Below are 13,493 nucleotides of genomic sequence, written 5' to 3'. Positions count from 1 at the left end.
GCCTTAATAAACAACAGGCAACCAGACATATTATCTAATTATTACCAGAAGAAACAGTTGCTTCCAAGCCAAAGCCATTCTTCTTGGCAGACATCCTCCATGACATCAACTCATTAAGATACCTGCAGTTAATTTATTTTGAAGGATTTCATTATATCATTTAATTTTATGATTATTCCTTTTACACCTTCCCTGAAAAAATGTTGGCCCTAGACTAAAGTCATTGAGCCCTGTTTTGTGGTGAAGCCACAAATGCAGATGTCTGCAGATACTCAGAGGTAAAGTAATTGAGTAGAATGGTCTGATGGGAAATGTAGTCAGCTGGGGAGATTCTTTGGAGATAATTCCAGTTTTTTAGCAGTTAGGCAATTTGGCAGACAGTCTTTCCAATTACTTCACTCGATGAGTGGATCTAATCTTTGGGGGCTCCTATGACAGTAGAGTGTGAAAGTCACTGGATTGGGACATTCAATTTAATCTTCTATAGTATGTAGAATCTATACACCAAGTCTCTCCATTTCCATGAAAACAGCAACCTTTTTTAGAAATGCTATCAACTTGGTCAGAAATGCTCTATAAACTGAGGCTGGTTTGCAATCTTTTAAGGCCTCTCTCTTAGTTATTTCCCATAGAATTAGTACTGTAATGTATGTGCCCTAGCCTCCCTGTAATATTTATAAATTTTATTGACTAGCCCAGAAATGTACTTCCCCCAACAGGATCTGGGTGAGGTATGTTCCATCACCTTCTTCAAGAATCAACAATGTTTAGTACAATGTTTATCTCCATTTCCTATCATCACCTTTCCAGTAACTGCAAGAGTATTTTTGACTGAACTAATGGAGAAAGATAAAACCGAGTCTACTCTAGTTCACAGGTGCTAATTTGTGGTACAGATTAGGACTATATCAGAATTGAAATAGTCCCAGAAGATATTCCAAACAACAACAACAACAAAATAAGCAACTTTCTTTGGACTTAAGCAAAACTAAATAAATCAGTTTTTCTGATCCCAAGCTGTTTCTTCCTCCTTGTTCCCTACTCCAGTGAATAGAACTACCATCCATCCAGTTTTTTTAAGCCCCAAACACAAGCATGTCTTTGATTCTTATTCCTTCCCAACTACCTCTCTTCTAACAACTCACTGTGTCCTGTCAATTTTATCTTCTCAATTGACTACAATTCATCTATTGCCTTTTCTATACATCATTTTAAAAGGCCCCCATTTTTTCTTCTTCACACCATTCTTTTCCCCTGTGATTTGCTTTCTACACGGCAGTGAAAGTGACCTTCCCAAGAAGCACAACTGATTGTTTCACTTCACCACTTAAATCTTTTCAGTTGTCTTCAGTAAAGGCCCCGTGGCTTAACATGGAGCTTATAAGGCTTATAAAGTCCTTTAGGATGACGCCTGCTTACCTTGCAATCTCATTTCTTACCACTCCCCTGAGGAATATTTTGAACTATATTCAGTTTTTGGGATAATGCCTTTCTCTTTCTTTAATCTTTGGCTCTTTCAACAAATCTCGCCTCTGAAATCCTCTTCCATTTGCTCTTCACTTGGCTAATTTATGAGAACATTTCATGTCTTATTCAGATATCACTTTGTGTAGAATGACTTCTCTGATCCTCAATTCTGATTAGATGCCCCCTCTGTTGAACTAACCCCACAGTATGTATGTATGTATGTATGTATGTATGTATGTATGTATGTATGTATATATGTATGTATTCATTCATTCATTCATTCATTCATTCATTCAGGTTAATCCACACCCGAGGATATTTTTCTATTGATTTTTAGAGAGTGGAAGGGAGGGGGAGAGAGAGAGAGAGAGCAACATGGATGTGAGAAAGACACATCAGTTGGCTGCCTCCCGCATGCTCCCCACTGGAACTGGGGACCGAGCCTGCAATCAAGGTACGTGCCCTTGACTAAAATCAAACCCGGGACCCTTTAGTCTGTGGACCAATGCTCTATCCATTGAGCCAAAATGGTGAGGGCATCCCACAGTATTTATTATACCAAATTGTAATTATCTGTTTACTTATTTATCTGCCAAACCCCAGTGCACTAAATGATACATTTCTGAAGCCTGAAATCATCTTTCTTTTATTTGTCTAGCCCTTAGCATAATGCTAAGAAAAATATCCACTAAATGCTAAAAATTCACTGACTGACTGGCTGACTGAATAAATCAATGAAGGAACTGGAATAGATCTTGGCTAGGGATATTTACAAAGGAGTTCAGTCTATCTAGAACCACACTGCACCAAACTGGAACTATCATGGGCTAATACTAATATCAATAACCTTTTATGTATATTAAGAATATTAGAATATTTTCAGCATTCAGAATTGTTAAGTATATTTGAACTAATAACTAAGAAATAAGAATGGCAGAGTTCCTTTTGTTAAACAGATGCCATTTATATTGTATGAACACTTATTGAGTGTCAGCAATGTGTGAACCTCTAAGCAGAACGTTGCATTAGATGAACTTTCTGCTTGGAGCCAAATTTGACAGACAATGTGAAAACATAGTACAAGCCTGGATCATGCTCAACAGGAGGAGGAGCAATAAGATTATTCAGTTTGCCTGTAAGTTTTTCCTCAAAGGATGTTAAATTTATTATCTTAGAGACGAATGTTTAGGAATTTGTTTCACTTAGAATTAAAGGGATTACCAGTATAGGCCCAGATGTCAGATAGATTTATGTCCAATACTGTCTCTTCCACTTACCACGTAGAAGGGATCTTTAATGAAGCTGAACCACAGTTTTCAAGTATTAATGGGCTAATAATAACACTATCTGTCTCTGTAATGGTTAATTTCATGTCAACTTGACTGGGTTAAGGGATGCTCAGATAGTTGATCATCATTTCTGGGTATGTCTCTGAGTGTGTCTCTGGATGAGATTAGTATTTGAATTAGTAAAATGAGTAAAGCAGATCGTGCTCTCCAGTGTGGGCATCATCCAATCCATTAAAGGCCGGCTTACATAGAAAAAAAAAAGAGGAGGGAGGGCTAATCACACTCCCTTTTCTTGATTTGGATGTCCATATTCTCCTGCCCTTGGACATTGGATCTCCTGGTTCTCAGGCCTTTGAATTCTGGGACTTATTCCAGCAGCCCTGTGTCCTCAGGCTTTTGACCTTGGATTAAATTGTACTACCAGCTTTCCTGCTTCTCCAGCTTAGAGGTGGCATAACATAGGACGTCCCCACTTCCATAAGCATGTGAGGAAATTCTCATAATTGATCTATTATATATATCCTATTGGTTCCATTTCTCTAGAGAACCCTGACAAAGAGACTCAGAGACTTATTATTGCAAATATTAAGTAACATTAAATATATACAATTCTTGGCATAGTACCTGGTACATAGAAAGCACTCAGTAAATGTTAGATACTAAAAATCTTTATTCTAACCCCATCATTTTACATATAATGAAACCAAGGCACCGAAGATGTTAAGTAAAATCTGGTCTCACAGCTAGTTAGTAAAAGGCAGAGGACTAGCACTAAGATCTTCTTATTCTTCATTTTCTCCCCTATACTTGATGCCCTTTACCTGTTTAAATATAGTACATTAGTGCAAATTGAGGAGGCATAGTGTCTCATGGTGACAATGTTCTTATGTGTATTGTTTAATTTCTGATCACTCTATCCATCTTCTCTGTTAGTTATGAACAATAATAAAGAGAAAAGAACATGGAAATTTATGTAAACAAAGAAAATGCCATGATCTCAAGAAAAACCGATGAGGTTAGGAAGAATATTAACTATGTAGATTTGTTCTTTTGTGCTGTGAGTAGAGTGCCAAGGTGACAAATATGTATTTTATTAAGTATAATACTAAGGCAGCAAATAAATATTTGATACCAGGAATGACCTCACTATAGGTAAAGTATGTGACAAAATAGAGAGGGAGCAAATTGAGAATCAAAAAGAGCCTTCCATGTCCATTAATTGTATCAGCTTAGTAGAGCTGCATAAAAACTCAAATATTTATTCTTTTAATTTTCTTAGTATAAGTTGCTCTAAAGTATAAGTTTTGAATATGCAAATATCTTAATCTATATATATAAAAGCCTAAGCAATCATTATGACCGAATGATCGGAATGACTGAATGACCTGAGTGACCGGAACCACCAGTCACTATGATGCACACTGGCCACTAGGGGGCAGATGCTCAATGCAGGAGCTGCCCCCTGGTGGTCAATGCGTTCCCACAGCCAACCTCCCAAGGCCAGCCAACCTCCCTCGGTCCCTCCCCCCGTCCAGCAGGCCCTGGCTGGCAGCTGGCAGGCCCCTATCAGGACTAGGCAAGATGGCCCCGATAGGCTCTGATTGCTGGCCAGGCCTAGGGACCCCACCTGTGCATGAATTTTGTGCACTAGGCCTCTAGTATGTTAATAAGTATTTGGATCTAAAAACATTTTTCTAGTGAATGGGACACATGATAGATGGATGAGTCTGTATAAGAGGTTGCTAGGAGGATAATTAGCAAAGCATACTTTTAAAATAATAGTTCCTGATTCTGCCAAGATTTATTCACTTATTCATTTTTCCAAAATTTTATTTAGTTGATAAGAATAGATACTACACTTGACTTAGCCAAATGGCTGAGAGATGATAGACTTTTGCATCCAGCCATGACTAAGACATTCATTTTGGACTTATCCTGACATAAACAATTATAAAACTGGGACAAATGAATGAGGTACTGGTAAATAAGTAGTACAGGATAGCAATTCTTGAGAGAAGGAAAACACACATAATGCACTCCAGGTTCACCCTGCTTTCTGCCCTGAGGCATTTTCCTGACTGTGGTGCAGGTAGGTTGAACCCAGCAGAAAACAGAGGTTTGCCTCTGATGGGGCAGAGGTCAATTTAGGTCTGCAGAACTGTTTGAAATTTGTGTAGCAGAGTCTGAAAACAAGGGAGCTGATCCTATGGAGAGTACCCAGAAATCTGCATGTGGGTTTTGCTCAAGTCTTTGAACAAGGGCTGGTCTTGTACTGAGTAAAAGCCCCCAAGGGCTGACACAGAGCAACTTATACAAAGAGTTGAGAAATAAACTGATGTGAGAGAGGACACAGAGTGCTGGGAGATGGAAGTCACTCCTTCCAAAGTGGAAAGAACTTATTGTCTACTGCAAAAATCCAGTGGAAATCCATTGGCACACTTTAGAAGAAAAAGACCACACCATACATTAAATACTATGTACTGGCACTAGAGATATAATCAAAATAGATTCATCCTAACAGCATAAATCAACCAAAATTACCCATACTAAAGCAGGGTAAAAAAGATTTTAAAAAAATGCACAGAGACCCAGTAACTTGTAGAACAATATCAACTGATCTAACACATATATAATAGGAGCCTCAGTGGGAAAGGAGATGGAGAATGGAACAAAAATATATTTTAAGAAGTAATGGCCAAAATTTTTATAACTTTGTCAAAAAAATTGAACTAGGGATCCAGTTAGTTCAGTGAATCACAGGTCAGAGAAATATCAAGAAAGCCACACTAGGCACATAATTGTCAACTGCTAAAAATCAAATTTAAAGAGAAAAATCCTGCAACTAGAGGTCAGAAGACACACTTATGTGTGGAAACAAAGATGAGAATAATACCTCGTTTCTTATCAGAATCTAATAAAGACCAAAAAACAACAGTATGATAGCTTCAAATAATTAAACAACAATAACAATAATATTTCAACTAGAAATATAAGTATAGTAAAAAATGAAAGAATATTTTGATAGAAATTTTGTGCTAAACAAAATGCTAAAAGATTTTTTTCAGGTTGAATAAAAACAAAACAACATAACACGGGAACCAGAATCTACAGAAAGGAATGAAGAGCATTGGAAATGATAACTACTTAGGTAAATAGAAACAAACAAACAACAAAAACAACAACAACAAATAATCTTTCCATTTCTTAATTCCTTTAAAACAACAACTGCTTGTTTAAGATCAAAATATCACATTTCCTATGGGGTTTATAATATATGTAGAAGGAAAATATATGACAACAATAACACAAAGGATAGAAAAGGGGTAAATGGAGTTTCTTCTATTTCATCTGAAGTATTATTTTATTTTTTAAAATATATTTTTATTGATTTCAGAGAGAAAAGGAGTGGGAGAGAGAGACAGAAACATCAATGATGAGAGAGAATCATTGATCGGCTACCTGCACGCCCCACACTGGGATGAAGCTGCAACCCGGGCATGTGCCCTGATCAGGGAATGAACCGCGACCTCATGCTTCATAGGTCAATGCTCAAGCACTGAGCCATGGTGTCCGGACACTACAATATTATTTTAAAGTAGGCAATAATAAGTAAAGGATAAATATTGTAATTACTAGAACAGCTATAAAAAGATTATATTGAGATGTATAACTAAAAAGTTAATAGGCAAAATAAAATGGAATTCTAAAAATATTCAGTTAGTCCAAAAAGGGAGACAAGAAGAAGAAAGGGACAGAAATCAGAGTGGACAATTAGAAACCAAATAAACTTAAACAAATCATGTCACTAATTTCAGTAAATGAAAATGGACTGAAACTCCACTTTAAAGGCAGGGCTTGTCAGACTGTGTATAAAAACACAAGACCAACCATGTGCTCTCTAAAAAAAGTGTTCTCCAAATATAAAGGCCCAGATAAGGTAGGAAAAAAAATAAGCCATGCCAATACTAAGCTATTTATAGTCGTAAACTCTCAAAAAAGTAGAAATAGACACGAAACTTCATTAATCTCACAAAGTGCATTTACTAAAAACCTATAGTAAATATTATATTTAATGGTGATATATTGAGTGCTTTCTCTCTAAGATTGGGAGTGAGGGGGAGGGGGTAAGAGATCAACCGAAGGACTTGTATGCATACATATAAGCATAACCAATGGACAAAAGACACTGGGCGGGACAGGGTGAGGGGGGGTGAGGACATGTGCCAGAGGGTAGGAGAGGCCAGAGGAAGGTCAATGGGGAAAAAAAGGAGACATATGTACTACTATTTGTAATACTTTAAACAATAAGATAAAATAAATAAAAATAAAAAAATAAAAGATTGGGAGTGAGGCAAAGGTATGTGTTCTCACTTTTTTTTAAAAACATTGTACCAGATGTTCTGCTCAGTGCAATAAGACAAGAATAAAAGGCACGCAGATTGGAAAGGAGAAAGTAAATATATCTTTAGTTGCAGATGACATCTTTGGATTTGTAGAAAATCTTAAGAAATCTATGAACAACTACCAGAACAAATTAATTTTTTAGAAGATTTCAGAATTCAATTTACTTAATATAAAAAAATCTTGTAAGAGGAATAGAGTTGAAACATTTTCTACTATCTGATTTTTTTAAAAAAGTACAGCATTGGTATATTGTGATACTGGTGTAATTAAGACAAATAGATCATATGAGTAGAACAGGTAGTCCAGGGAAAAAAATCCACATGCATACAATAATTAAATTTTGAAAAAAGGTGCCAAGCTAAATCAATGGTGAAAGGATGATGCTGGAACAATTGTATAGAGCAGGGGTTTTCTACCACTGCAATGGGGGACATGCTGCAATGTCTGGGTACATTTTGGATTGTCACAACTGAGTAGGGGCGCTACTGGCATCTAGTGGGTGGAGGCCAGGAATGCTGCTAAACATCCTACAATGACTAGAACAGTCTCTCACACAAAGTATTTTCTGACCCCACTTGTCCAAAGAAATCCTGGAATAAAGATATGGAAAAAAAAAAAGGCCTCTATTACCAACTCAAACTATGTATAAAAATAATCTGAAATGACCCATAGACCTAAATGTGAGAGTTAAACTATAAAGCTTATGGAAATAAAACAAAAGAGACTATCTCCATGAGGTTAGGGCAGGCAATTTCTTAGGCAGGACAAAAGAAGCACTAATAACTCTTTTTAAAAAAGGATGAATTTGTTTTCATCAGAATTAAAAAGTTCTATTCATCAAAAGATATTAGTAAGAAGATAATGTAAGGCACAAATTGTGAGAAAATATTTGCAATACATACTAGTATATACAACAGAGGACAAGTATCCATAAAATAAATATAAATAATGATGGTAACCCAATAAAAATATCCAAATACTTAAGACACATCACAAAAGAACATATTGAACAGACAATAGGCATATAAAAAGTGCTCAACATAATTGTCATCAGCAAAATGTAAATTAAGCCACAATGAGATGCCATTTTACAACCACCAAAAAAGCAAAAATTAAAAGAACTAATAGCATTTTGACAAAGATGTCATGTTCCATGACAAATGGAGCACTTGACATTACTGGTAGGAGTATAAAGTGGAACAAACAAATTGAAAGATTGTTTGTAGTTTTTTAATAGACACTTAGCAATTTCACCCCCAAGTAGTTATAAGAAAGATAATAAAAACATTGGCAAAAAAAGTATACAAGAATGCTTATAGAAACTTTATTCATAATTGCTAAAAATTGAAGATCACCTAAATGCTCATCAATAGGAACTTATAGAAATCCATACAATAGAATAGTTCTCATCCTATCTAATAAAAGAGTAATATGCAAATTGACCATCACTCCAACACACAAGATGGCTGCCCCTATGTGGTCAAAGATCCTGCCCCCATGTGGACACAAGATGGCCACCACAAGATGGCCAGCAGGGAGGGCAGTTGGGAGGGACCATGCCTGCAGGGGAGGGCAGTTAGGGGTGACCATGCCTGCAGGGGAGGGCAGTTAGGGGTGACCAGGTCTGCAGGGGAGGGCAGTTAGGGGCAATCAGGCTGGCAGGGGAGCAGTTAGGCATCAATCAGGCTGGCAGGGGAGTGGTTAGGGGGTGATCAGGCTGGCAGGCAGAAGTGGTTAAGGGCAATTAGGAAGGCAGGCAGGCAAGCAGTTGGGAGCCAGCAGTCCTGGATTGTGAGAGGGATGTGCAACTGCCCATTTAGGCCCGATTCTACCAGGATCGGCCCTAAAAGGGCAGTCGGACATCCCTCAAAGGGTCCCATATTGGAGAGGGTGCAGGCTGGGCTGAGGGACACGCCCCTCTCCCCCTCCCCCCCCCCCCCCCCGTGCATGAATTTCGTGCACCGGGCCTCTAGTCAAACAATAAAGAATAAACTTCGGCCGAAACTGGTTTGGCTCAGTGGATAGAGCGTCAGCCTGTGGACTGAGGGGTCCCGAGTTCGATTCCGGTCAAGGGGAAGTACCTTGGTTGCGGGCGCATCCCCGGTTGGGGGTGTGCAGGAGGCGGCTGATGGATGTTTCTCTCTCATCCATGTTTCTAACTCTCTATCACTCTCTCCCTTCCTCTCTGTAAAAAATCAATAAAATATATTTAAAAAAGAAGAATAAACTTCGTATGTATACAAAAAGATAGATACATTGCAGATTGAGTAAAAGAACATAGAAAAGTACACTGTGTCTAATTTTATTTATATAAAGGTTAAGAGAGTTAAAGCTAATCTATAGGGATAAAAATAAGAACAGTGGTTGCCAACATGGGAGTGGGTAATGACTAGAAGTAGACACTAGGAACTTTCTAGGGTCATGGAAAAATGCTCTGTATCTTAATAGGGTATTCGCTACATGGGTACGTACATTTATCAAAACTCACTGAACGATACACTTATGATCTGTGTATTTCACTCTGTGTAGATTTTACCTCTATTTTAATTTTTATTTATTTATTTTTAAGATATATTTGTATTATTTCAGAGAGGAAGGGAGGGGGAGAGAGACATAGCAACATCAATGATGAGAGAGAATCATTGATCGGCTGCCTCCTGCATGTCCCACACTGGGGATTGAGCCCACAACCCAGGCATGTGCCCTAACCAGGAATCGAACCGTGACCTCCTGGTTCATAGTTTGATGCTCAACCACTGAGCCACATTGGTGGGCTACCTCTATTTTTTAAAAAAGCAAGCTTAGAGAACATTATTGATGTACTACTATGTAGGAGGTAGTAATACAGCATAAATAAAAGAGGTAAAAATCTGACTTCATCAAACTTAAGTTTATATGATAGTGTGAAAGAAGAGCTAAAATCAAATGCAAATATGATCTCTGGTAGTGAAAACTGCTATGAAAAATATAAGCAAGTGATGGGGATTTAAAGTGACAGTTGGTATTAGGAAATACTACTTTAATTAGGGGAACCAGGTATGTAGAGAAGTTGTATAATACTCAATGTTGATGTAATTGTGGTAAAAGGTATATTTACATTTTAAGTAAATCATTAAAACCATTTTGAAATCAACACGGCAATATGTAGCAAGAATTATATTATAGTTGTTCATACCAAAACACAGTAATTCCATTTCTTAGAATTTAAGAAAAAATTTAAAATATATAAAGCTGTATGAATTTAAGAAAAAATTTAAAATATATAAAGCTTCATTGGAAATGAAAAGTAACCTCATATTACACCCAGCTTGCTCCTAGACTTTTGTTATCTGAACTAGTAAGGAGTGCCTACTCTCATTTCTTTGCTTTTGCATAAGGTAGGGGAAGGAGCTTCTGCCATTTTCAACGGAAGGAACCGACTAACACAATAGGACTGCTGTTTCAAGAAGCTTCTCAACCAGACTCTGGAAGGAGTCTGCAGGAGGTATTCAATGGCCTTACAAAGCAGTAGGAGTTTGATAGAATTTTTGGAAGAATGAAAAACTGAAGATACTCATTCTCATCTTAAAATCTATTGGGAAAAAGCAGATGGATTCAGCAATCTCTTATAATTGCTTGCTTGGCTAAATCACTAAGGACCACAGGGATTGGCTATTTTATGACATCAAAAGAAGAACAACAGGAGGTATTATCTAACTTCCAGAAAAGAAAATTGCCCACAGCTTCTTAGGGCCCAGCAGGAAAGAGGTCATATTCGCTCTATTAGTCTTGCAGTAGTTAAAAGTTGTATGCTTCGTGCCTTCTATGTTAGTATCAGCAATTTTATAGCTTCTACACAAGGAGATTTTCCATTGTCTCTGCGAAAAGAATTTAGGATCCCAAATGTTCATCTTTTAATTTAGGTCTTTGCAGGGAAGAAAAGTAGCTATTTTATAACAGTGATTCCCAAGAAGAGTTGAATCTGAAACTGCTGATTTGGGAGATCTGAAAGACGAGAAGCCATGCCAAAGGGCAGAGGTTAGAGGCAGACATCCTACCGAGAAACCATTAAGTTAGGCTATGCTATTTTTTAGTTTTAACAAGAGAGCACTCAGATTGATGCAGGCTAACCAATGACCCAGTGACATACTGAGTCATCAAGGGAAATGTTAGGAGGCTAAGCTTACAGAAGGGCAATTCATTAGGGTCTCCTTACCTACCAGAATTGTGTGTCCTTCAAAGACACACACACACACAATGAACAATTTTTGGTAACATTTTGTCATATTTCCTTCCTGTATAATCACCTATACATATAGACACAGTATACACACAGTTTAGCATTGTACCTTGCTCAAGATTATAAGTATTTTCCCATGTTTTTCATAATCTTTGTAATACATATTTTTGATGACTGCATATTATTTTTATCAATGAAAGTAATTCATATATTTTACACGAGACCAAATAAAAGCTTCTACTCCAGTGATTCTCATCCTTTGCATGCTCCAGGATAACATGGGGGCTTTAATGAGATCGCTGTCCAGGCCTTATTGTCAGAAATTCAGATTTGTTAGTCAGGAGGGAGACCCAAGCATCAGCATTAAAAAGCAAGCAAGCAAACAAACAAAACAACCTAGATGAATCTAATTTGTCCAAGATTGAGAATCACTGATATGCCCCCCAAATACATATCCTCAAAATTTACTATACAGCATTAGGGTTCATGAATTCTTTGGATTCAAGGACCCCAGGCTATCATGTAGTTTACATAACTCAATTTACATAATTATTACCTAACTTTTAAATAGACGTTTCACTATTTCCCTATTATAAATAGTGCAGCTGTGTACATGTGGATGCATATAACATTTTTCAGAATTGGGATTCCTGGGTCAAAGTATATGAGAATGTCATGGCTCTTTCTACAGATAGCCAAATTACCTCACGTTGGTCTTCTTGCCACATTCTCTTTTCCTCTTGTATATGCACATATCAATACTCAGGCAAAGATTCAAGGGGACCGTCTGCAGATCTCTGGAGTTCTCTCCTGTCCAGCTCTCTCCTCTCCAGTACTCTTCCCCACAAATTCCAGCTACTGTGGCCTCTCCAACTTCAACTTCTGACTCTCCATCTCAGGAAGGCCAAAGGGCTCTATTTGGGGATCCCTCTCTGTGCAACATACAGCGTGGAAGCTGTCTCTGGGCAGTAATTTGGTGCAATAGTGCTTGTTTTCCTCCTCTTGGAATCAGTCCTGGGATGCTTCTTGTCCAGTGTCAGCAAACCATAGTTTCATGTATTTTTTTCTGTTTTCCTAGTTGTTTAAGGTGGATAAAGTAAATCTGGGTTTTCTCTGATTCCATCTTGGCTGGAAGCAGAAGTGTGTCCCATTTATATTTAATGCAAATACTAATGTTTGAATTTATTTCTAACTTATCCCATGCTTTGTATTCATTCTCCTTTTCCCATTCTTTTTCTCTCTGTTCTTGATAATGGTTTTCACACAGTCCTCCAGGAAGCCCTAGAAGCAGTTCTCAGAGACCTTTGTCAGCATGTTTCAGGTGGTGGATACATGTAGGTAAATGGTCCCATAATATATATGATTTGTAAGAAGAGCACACTGAAAATAAAAAATTGAAAACCAATTAACCAAGGTAATTTGTGATGAATTATCTAGTTAATTAGACAGCCAGTTCTGTTTGTCCATGCTGAACACATGGATACCAGAGACAATGCCAACCTGTGTTAGTTCTCTCAGGGAGCTCATCTCCAAATTAGGCTGCAAGGGTTTATTATAACAATTAACTTTTACTTTAGTGAATTGTCATATTGGGTTACAGTCATCATATTCTCCCCTGTATTGAATTATTTTATAGATCTGTTTCTGTCTTCTTAACTAAACTGGAAGGACAAGAGGGTAAAGATTTAGGTGTTAGCATATGGTAGGTGCTAGAGAAATAGAGGGTGTCTCAAAAATGTAAATGCACACTTTGATAATTATAAATGCAGTATTTATTAAAATACATTTCATTTTCAAAATTGAGCTATTAGCTGTTAAAGTGTGTATACATTTTTTTGGGGGGACACCCCATATTTAATTGAATTATGCAGAACTCTGAAAATCAAATTGCAGAAATATTATCAAAAGGGAAAGCTTACAGATCTTTGCCTATATTGTCTAGGCCAGTGGTCGGCAAACTTATTAGTCAACAGAGCGGCAAACCGTGGCTCGCGAGCCGCATGTAGCTTGCGAGCTGCAGTTTGCCAACCACTGGTCTAGGCAAAACGTTGATCGTGTCTTTCTTTTTTCTACCACTGTGGTCCCATGAAGAATAGGGCTTTATGAAATTAATA

This window comes from Plecotus auritus (genome assembly GCF_963455305.1).
Source record: "Plecotus auritus genome assembly, chromosome: 2".
Taxonomy (NCBI): Eukaryota; Metazoa; Chordata; class Mammalia; order Chiroptera; family Vespertilionidae; genus Plecotus; species Plecotus auritus.
The sequence above is the reverse complement of the archived record's forward strand: the minus strand, read 5'-3'. Positions refer to the sequence as shown.